Below are 9,379 nucleotides of genomic sequence, written 5' to 3'. Positions count from 1 at the left end.
AGATGAAGGGCAAGCAGTAGCTTACAAACAGCTATTTCTATTTCTCCCTTTTCCTTGGATGATCTAACATTTTGCATGGATTATAATTACAAAAATAAATTTCAGATGCCATTGATTTAAGCATAAGATTTGGTTAAAATTGCATCCTGTTGGGGGAATGAGTGAAAAAAAATTACAATTTGAATAAACAAGTTACAATAAATTAACTATAAGGCAATTCCAAAATGAACTGAGGAATGGAAAAATAGACTGGTTTAAATACATAACCATCAGGATACTAGGTTATGTTTCAGGCTTCCTCCTCCGGTTCCAGTGGGATCTGCTTCTCTATTGTCCAGGGTCTTCTAGTCCTTCTCTTCCTGACAGGTTCTTTCCTTTCACCGTTGGGAAACTTACGATGTTTCCAGGCTTGCCCCTTCCCTTACTATATGGCCTTGAAGGTCCTGTTGTTTCCTGGAATTCTGGACCAGGGACACTGCGCTCTCCCTAAAATCACTAGTGCCATGGTGTCTGCCAACATTTATAAGCTCATCAAACAAAGTCAATGTCTGTCTGAGTTTGGCCTGGACAACGTTTTGCTCTTCCAATTCTACAAGAAGGGCCAGTTTAGCACATAATTCAGTCTAATACTTCTCCTGTAACTGTTCGAGTTCTTTTTTAAGAAGCTGGAACTGTTCCTCACTATAAGGATTTAGCTCCTGGAATTTGTCTTCAGGAAGCAAAATGTTTGGAGGAATGTGCAAAATTAACTGCAAAAACACCTGCTCCGTTTTACCAAAAAGGCTATCAACACATCCTTTCATGAAGCCAAGAAACTTCTTTGTGCATCTGCGAATCTGGATGGGGCTGATGTCACAGTTTGAAAGTCCTTCCAGCTTCTTCACAAGAACCTGCTCCACAGCCTGCATCACTTCAAAGAAGTAATCTTGAAACGCAATGTACATCCGAAGCATGCAAGTTTGTGGTGTGAAGCCCAAGAACTGGGACTCATAAGTCGTTGGATTGACGGACATCGTCATACTAGGAGACTGTGAACAATCAAAGCGACCACAGAAAGACGACTCCAACCATACAGGGGCTTCCCGCCACCTCCTTTAAACCACAGTTGGCTGCCAGAGAGAGGCGACCCCAAAGGCGCGCTCAAATCCGGTCAGATACTTGTTTCAAGGAATGGGAGCAGAGGCGGTACTCCAGCGCGCTCCTGATTGGCTAGCTGTCCATCTTGTTTTGTTTCCTAACTCTAAGTCTTTGCCCATTTCATTACAGTATTTTATTTCGTCTCCCCAACGGCTCTTTGAAATTTTCGGTTTAGCCCTCGGCTTCTTCATTTCTTCCATTCGCTTATTAGGAGGAAGTTTTCGAATCTCTTCTGACATCCACTTTCAACTTTTCTTTCTTTCCTATCATTTTAATTACCTTCTGCCTTTCTCATGAATGATGTTCTTTGATGTCCCCCCACAGATCATCAAGTCTTCTGTCATCAGTGTTCGATGCATTAAATCTGTTCCTGAGATTTGCTCAAAATTCAAGTGGGATAAACTCAAGGTTGTATTTTGGTTCTCATGGACTTTCCAAAACTTTCTTCAGCTTTCATCTGAACTTATGTAGCGAAAATAAATATACCAGCAAATTAGTCCACACAGCATTACAGAGAGCTTAGTCCAATTTACTTTCTTTTTTTTTTTTTTCTTTTTTTTTTTTAACATTTTATTAGGGGCTCATACAACTGTTATCCCACTCCATACACACATCAATTGTGTAAAGCGCATTTGTACATCGTTTCTCAAAACATTTTCTCTCCATTTAAACCCCCGACATTAGGTCCTCATTTTTCCCCCTCCCTCCCCGATCCCCCCTCCCGCATGAGCCCTTGATAGTTTATAAATGGGTATTTTGTCATTTCTTGCCCTGTTCGACGTCTCCCTTCAACCACTTTCCGGTTGTCTGTCCCCCAGGGAGGAGGTCACACACAGTTCCATGTAATCGGTTCCCTCTTTCCTACCCCTTCTCCCTTTACCCTCCCTGTTTTGCCACTCACACCACTGGTCCTATAGGGCTCATCCGCCCTGGATTCCCTGTATTTTCAGTTCCTATCTGTACCAGTGTACATCCTCTGGTCTAGCCAGACTTGCAAGATCGAATTCGAGTCATGGTAGTGGGAGTGGGGAGGAAACATTTAGGAACTAGAGGAAAGTTGTATTTCTCATCATTCTTACATCACACCCTGACTGGCTCATCTCCTCCCCGAGACCCCTCTGTAAGGGGATCTCCAGTGGCCTACTAATGGCTTTGGATCTCCACTCCACACTCCCCTCATCATTCACTATGGTAAGATTTTTTGTTCTGATGATGCCTTACACCTGATCCCTTCGACACCTCGTGGTTGCATAGGCTGGTGTGCTTCTTCTATCATGGGACAGTTAATAACTACAGGTCCTTCCAACTCCCATGGCCAAGGAAGCAGACAATGGGAAGATGAAGTGGTGACAGCATAGTGAAGCAGTGTAGTGATGAGAAGTGGCTGGCGGAAGGTACAGTGCCTCGAGTGGTGGCAAGACAAGCGGAGCCGGTCTTCAAGCAGCAGACAAGGCAAGGTGTAAGGACAGCACGGCACAGCGAAGCAGTCCACTATGGTGAGTGGTGAAGCAGGGCAGCTAGCACAGACAGCAGGCTGGTCCCATCACCAGGGCCACCGGGGAGAAAAAAGAGGGACCGTTCTCCAGTGAGCCATTCATCTCGGTCACGCCTTCCAAGGAAGTTATCAATCCGCGACCTGATTGCTAGTCTAAACGCCACTCATATTTTCTTATGGGTGTCATGTTGACACAAAAAAACTCGTCACAGTCCCATCAGGAACGAAGATCCTGGAGGCCCTATTCCCACAAGCTTTACTACACTCTTGGCACCACTTTTGACTCCCCTCCAAGTAATGGGCTCCTCCTCAGTCATACTCCAGGTACCTCAGACCAGGGGACTCACCATCTGGCATTATATTTGCCTTCCTTCAGTAGGCCTTTATTATTTGACAAAGTTTCAAAGTTATGAATAAGGCTTTCTCTGGCTACTTTCTCCAAAGTGTGCAGCAAAATCCTTCCTCACTGTATGTTCTTAGTTGAAAGCTGTTCACATCGGGTGACCCTGCTGGCATTTGAAGCACCAGTGACAGTTTCCAGCCTCACAGCAACAAACAAGCCACCATAGTATAACAAACTGAGAGCCCACATCACACTACTATTTATCTGTCCACAAGAATCCACGTGTGACTTTGATATATCCCATGTGAATTTGGAGACTAGCTCAAGAATAGATTTGATTCATGGAATTCCAATGACAAAAGATGAGCTGGGTTGTTAGATGACAAGCCACAAGGAGTGGAATAAATCATCAAGACACAAAGTTTCCAAGGGCATTCTGAAAAGACAAAATAAAGCACTATAATGAAATCTACAAAGGTCTGAGTTTAGAAAACCAAAATGGTGGAGTACAGTTTATATTTCTCAAGCTAGAAAAACAATAAAATAGATTTAAGCCTAAAGTTGCAGTTCTGAAACATATGATGGGCAAAATATTGAATGGCAGAAAAATACCAAATAAAGATGGAAGTCATACACAGAATTACTGTACCAAAAAGAATTCGTTAAAGATAAGCAATTTCAAGAAGGAGCAGATGATCAAGAACCAATGGTATGGAAGAAAGAAATACATGCTGCACTAAAAGTATGAACAAAAATAAGACTCCAGAAACTGATAAAATACAAAATTGAAATATTTCAACTAACTGATGCAGATCTGGGAGTATTCACCTGTCAATGCCAAGAAATTTGGAAAACAGACACCAAATCAATTGAGTGGAGGAAATCATATTTATTCACATTCAAAGAAAGATGACCTAATGGAATGCAAAAATTACTAAAAATATATCATTACCATCACATCCAAGTAAAGTTTTTCTGAAGATAATTTAAAAATAGTTACACAATACCTATACACAGGCAGAAGCCAGAAATTTAAGCCTCATTAAGAGGAGGATATGGAATAAGGGATATCAATTCAAATAGTAAATTAATTTCTGCTGAATGCTGAGAACATCAGAAAGATGTTTAATAGTGTCTTATTGATTTTGCAAACATGATCACTTGTGTGACCTCTAGCAATCTCTGAATAACAATAGGAATTCCACAACAATTCATTGTGCTTACTACGTGTCTTCTACACCTAACCAAAGACGTCCATTTATCACAACAGGGGACTACCAAACGATTTAAATTCAGAAAAAGATGCATTAGGGTTGCTTTCTTTCACCATATTTATTCAATTTGCATGCTGGGTAAATCATGTCAGAAGCTGAACTAGATGAAGGAGAAGATGGCATCAGTACTGGATGAAAATGCACGAACAACCTGAGAATGCAGATGACAAACTCTTGCTTGCTGGTAGCCAATAGGAGATGAAGTACTTTGATTGAAGGATCAAAGACTACAATCTCCAATATGGATTATAATCCCATGTAAAGAAAATAAAAATCTTCACTATGGGACTAATAAACAATATCATGATAAACAGAGAAAGGATTGAAGTTGTGGAGGATTTCATTTTGCTTGTGTCCACCACTGATGGAAGCAGTAGTCATGATTCTCCTGAGCCAAATTGTGTTTCAGTTTTTCAATCGCCTCATATGCATGTGAAAATTGTATCTCAAATAAGAAATATCAGAGAAAAGTCGATGCATTTGAATTATGGTGCTGGAGAAGAATATTGAAAGTACTGTGGACTGCTTAAAAACGACAAAAATCTAGAGGTAAGCATAAAGAGACTTTGTCTAACATACTTTGGACATGCTGTCAGCAGAGAGCAGTCCCCGGAGCAAGACATCATACTTGGTAAAGAAGAAGGGCAGCAAAGGAGAGGAAGGCCATCAATGAGATTGATTGACACAGCGACTACAACAATTGTGAGGATGTCACAGGACGTGTTTCTTTCTGCTGAGCGTAGCATGGCTGTGCGGCAGAACTGTATCACTGGCACCTAACAACAACAATGAAAAGGTATCGTATGTGAGGCTTACAGGCAAACTTCCCCCAATGATGTGTTCTTAAGGTCATTCAAATGATATTGCATTTCTATCAAAGGAAGGTAATATATGGTACCATACAGCTATGGTTTAAATATTTTACTAAATAGGATTATAAGGATTATAGAAAAGAATAAAATATTTCATAATAGTTAGAATAGTAATATGATTCAAAAGAATTTGAACATTTTTTATTCTGGAAGTGTTGCAGGCCTTGTTATATATCATTGAGTTATGATTTTCTCATTGAAATGATTTTTGAAAACAAAACAATTCAATTTGTTGGTTATTAACAATCTTTTATATGAATATCTGTATTTTTCTTATAGGTACTGAAAAGTTCCTAACCATTGCAACAAATTTAATTAATAACAAAACACTTTACACAATTAGACATGTTCATTTCAATGTCATTTTCTTTTATGTTATATTTTGCAAAATATTTTTCAAAATAGCTTTATGATGATTAGAATCTAGTGAATTCCAAACAAGTCTAATTGTTTATATTATATTTCCTTGCCTAAAACAAAGTAAAAAAATTACCTTATGCATGGCTTTCCAGAAATCGGTCAAAACTGTGTGGAGGTGTCTATAACTCCCCCTGTCTACTCATGGAAGGAGACGAATTTCTCTCAGCATCATCTTCTCCAGGCCTATTTTCATAAAGCTAAGGTCCAACATTCTTACCAGTTTTGACACCAATCCTGCTTCCCACAGCACCTTCTGCTTCTCCGCTGGGTTCAATAACTTATGGTAATAACTACATATTCATGATTATGGGTTTTAGTGGAGAAGTTAACAAGTAAAAATTAGTATCAAAATTGAAATCAGGATACAGTTCTTCGTGCAGAATAGACCCTTCTCAGTTATTCCCAAGGCAAGCCTATGTCTTATGGTTGACTTTTCAGTCATAAGACCCATTGACCATTGACTCCCTTGCTCAGGAAATGTTACAGAGCTCTGCTCAATGCTTCTCATAAATTCTCGCTTTGCCATAAGACTGAAGCGTGCAGCTTTAGCTCCATGAGTCCGTAAAGTTAGTCCCACCTCCAGTCCCTGCTTCCAAAATAAGCGCTTGGGGGTATCACTGTGTAACTAATCCCCCTGTCCAAAGGCACTCAACTTTACTTTCTCTGTGGACCAGGACTCCAACAACTCTGGATTGTGCTCTGGCTCCTGTTTCTGCTGCTGTTGCTCCCCTTCTTGTCTCACAGGTTTCTGTGTCCCAGATTGAAGAGGTTCAATGTGTTTGTATCTCAGAGTCCAAAAAGACATGCTCCACTCCTTGCTTGTCATTCTTGATGATCGTGAGATCCTCCTTCCTCCTTCTGAGGTGGCTGATTTTATAACCAGCAGGATCACCATCAAAATTAAACCTCTTTACAATAACTCACAACTGAATGATATAATCCTTGGTATTATCTGCTTCCTTCTCTTATTCAGACCTATCAAGAAATAGGAATTAAAATGACTGTGGATAGAGAACCCATATTAAGTAATTCACAACTTATCAAAACCACAATATATGTATAATATGTAAATATAATTTAACATTTTTAATGTTCAGAATACGGGGACTGAATCTGGGAAAACATTGCATACAAATATTAGAACAGGTAATTTAAATTTATCAAAAATAGCTATCTTGTCTACCTCATGAATAAAAGTAACCATACAATTTTTAATATGAACAATAGAAGGTTAAAAAATAACTGTTAAAAGTTGTGTATTTCTGAAGTAAAGAATAATTGGTATTTTCTTTCAGTAGCAATTCACAGCAAAAAACCCCCACAAATATTGACTTGGGAATTAAAAACATTTATTAGGCAATGTAAAATAACACTTTGGCCCTTCAAACTCTTTTTCAAAACTCTGAAAATTAATCAAAGCCTTGAAGTTTTCAACTCAAGTAAATATTGAAGAATGGCTATTGAACAAAACACACCCCAGAATCTGTGATTACTGTGTCATTTTAACTTGACTTAATCCCATTCCCCTTCTTTCATTAAGGGGTAGAGTTGAAAATGAACAGTCCACAAACATGGCAAAAACAAAGGGGGTGGGGGTGGACAAACGGAAGTTAGAACTGTGTCAAAATCTCATTTTCACAAAATTTTCATTATTTGTTTAATCTGAAAGTTTCCTATGAAGGATATCTTTGGCCTGACTCTGGGTTTACCAACTATACAAAAGCTTTTAGAGAAGAACATTAGTTAAAAATATGTAGAAGCAATTTTTAACTTCATGGCTACCTATTGCATTAGACTGGAGTAAGCAGTAAGCTACCTAAAGAACTTTCATAAAAAAGGCTGGTTAATTGGATGTTTGTTCATAGGGACTTTACTCGGAAAGTTCTGCTACATTTCTAGGATTCTAGAGAGCAATAAGTAGCCTGTATAGTGCTAAATCCTTGGGAAGGAGTAAGCTCTTAACTCAGATTGACCTTAACATGTTGCAAAACCTAGAAGGAAGGGTAAGGCAGAGTGCTGAAGGTATGCTCCACCGACACCTAGGAACTATATTCAATCATGATTTTCTATTAATACATACAATATAGGATTTTTGAGGGAGGGGGATTTGGGGGAGTTTTTACACTTTTGTCCTGTGTCATAAATAGAACATTAAAGAGCAGGGATTTCAAGATTGAATATCTCAAATTAAAATTAATCTATCCTTTCTCTTTTATTAGCAATACAATGGCTGATATTTATCATGCATGTTTATTATAAGTTTAGTATAGAATAAATACACAAAAGATGCTTATGGACTGATGCATATTATGCTCAGTAAATCTAATAAAGAAAAACAACAAGTAAGAATGCCAACAAAACACAGTATAAACCAAAAATAAACTCAATGCCATTAAGTTGATTCTGACTAAGTATATTTACAGTTCCAATGCCTAAATCTATGGCTTTAACATCTGTCTAATTTTACTCCTTTTTCCTCTACAAATACACATCCATTTGCTTTGTAGATAGCAGCCCCCAAGAAAACATGTGTCTTTGAAATTAAGTATAGTCTCATGTCATTTTCTAATGCTCAAGATCTATATTTATCAATTATGTGGACAATGTAAAATACTTACAATTTTTATTATTAAATTAGTAAGATAGTTATGAAATATTTTTCTGGCAATGAAAGCTAGGATTCCTATCTTTGTGCAATCACTTATACATTTTTTTATAATTAGGAAAATCTAATTTAAATTACATTGAATAATTAGGTAATATTTTATGTTAACAATCATCTATATTGCTCCTATAATGAATAAGCTGCACGTGTACTTTAGAATATCATCTTTTTGATAATTTGTTTTAAATTATTTTCCTATTTATTTAATGTGTTTTACTTTATTTCCAATATATAGAAACAAATTACATGCAGCTTCATCTATTCGTATTTTAATATCTAATCTGAATAAAACATCTCATTTGTTTAGCTGTATCGTTAAAAAGTTTTAAGTATATTTTATCATATGGGTGGAGTTTGTGTCAACTAGACATATCTGGGTAAAAGTAGGGGTGGAGCCAAATTTATCAATCAGGTTACAACATGATGACATCTTCTTGAGGGTGTGGTCTTAAGTATATGACAGGGACCCCGAGCAGAAATGAGAATTCTTTTGCTTCTTTGTTTTCCGATGGATCTGGATCCTTCATCTAATTCTCCATTCTTCTGTGATGGCATCTGCCAATCCCAAGATCCATACGCAGACTGCAAAACTGGGAGTCATTCACACATTTTTATGATTTATGTACCTCTGTGCATTCACCCTCATGTGGTCCTCCGGCCTCTTGTTTGTCACCTTTCTCAGCAATATATATCAAAGAAACCTTCAGCTTACATTGAATATATAGACTTGATCAGAAGTGGCTTTATCTACTTATACAATAGTGTACACCACCACTAGTCTGTAAGTTTGTTCTACAATGGGAAGAAATGATAGAGAAGCTGAATATCAGCAGATAATACAAGAATAACATCCAACTATGGAACAGATCATCAATTGCTCATAAGTAAGTCCAGGTTGAAGCTGAAAAAAAGAAGAAATCCATGATGTACACTGGTAGAGATAGGAACTGGAAACACAGGGAATCCATGATAGATGATCCCTTCAGGACCAGTGCTGAGAGTGGCCATACTGGGAGGGTGAAGGGGGGGTGGGGTAGGAAGGGGGAACCAATTAAAAGTACCGACATCTAACCTCCTCCCTGGCGCGTGGACAACAGAAAAGTGGGTGAAGGGAGACGTCGGACAGAGTAAGAAATGACAAAATAATAGTAATTTGTAAGTTATCAAGGGTTC

The 9,379-nt window shown here is 38.1% G+C and overlaps 1 pseudogene; it reads right to left on the bottom strand.

Moving 5' to 3' along the window:
• Positions 1-392: 392 nt before the first annotated feature.
• Positions 393-1,013, bottom strand: LOC101642466 (annotated as a pseudogene).
• Between the last annotated feature and the right edge of the window lie 8,366 nt (positions 1,014-9,379).

The sequence above is a fragment of the Echinops telfairi genome, unplaced genomic scaffold (genome assembly GCF_000313985.2).
Source record: "Echinops telfairi isolate 266 unplaced genomic scaffold, ASM31398v2 ScPeMD7_6;HRSCAF=24_1, whole genome shotgun sequence".
Taxonomy (NCBI): Eukaryota; Metazoa; Chordata; class Mammalia; order Afrosoricida; family Tenrecidae; genus Echinops; species Echinops telfairi.
Note: the sequence above shows the minus strand (reverse complement) of the source record. Positions and strands in the feature narration are given on the sequence as shown.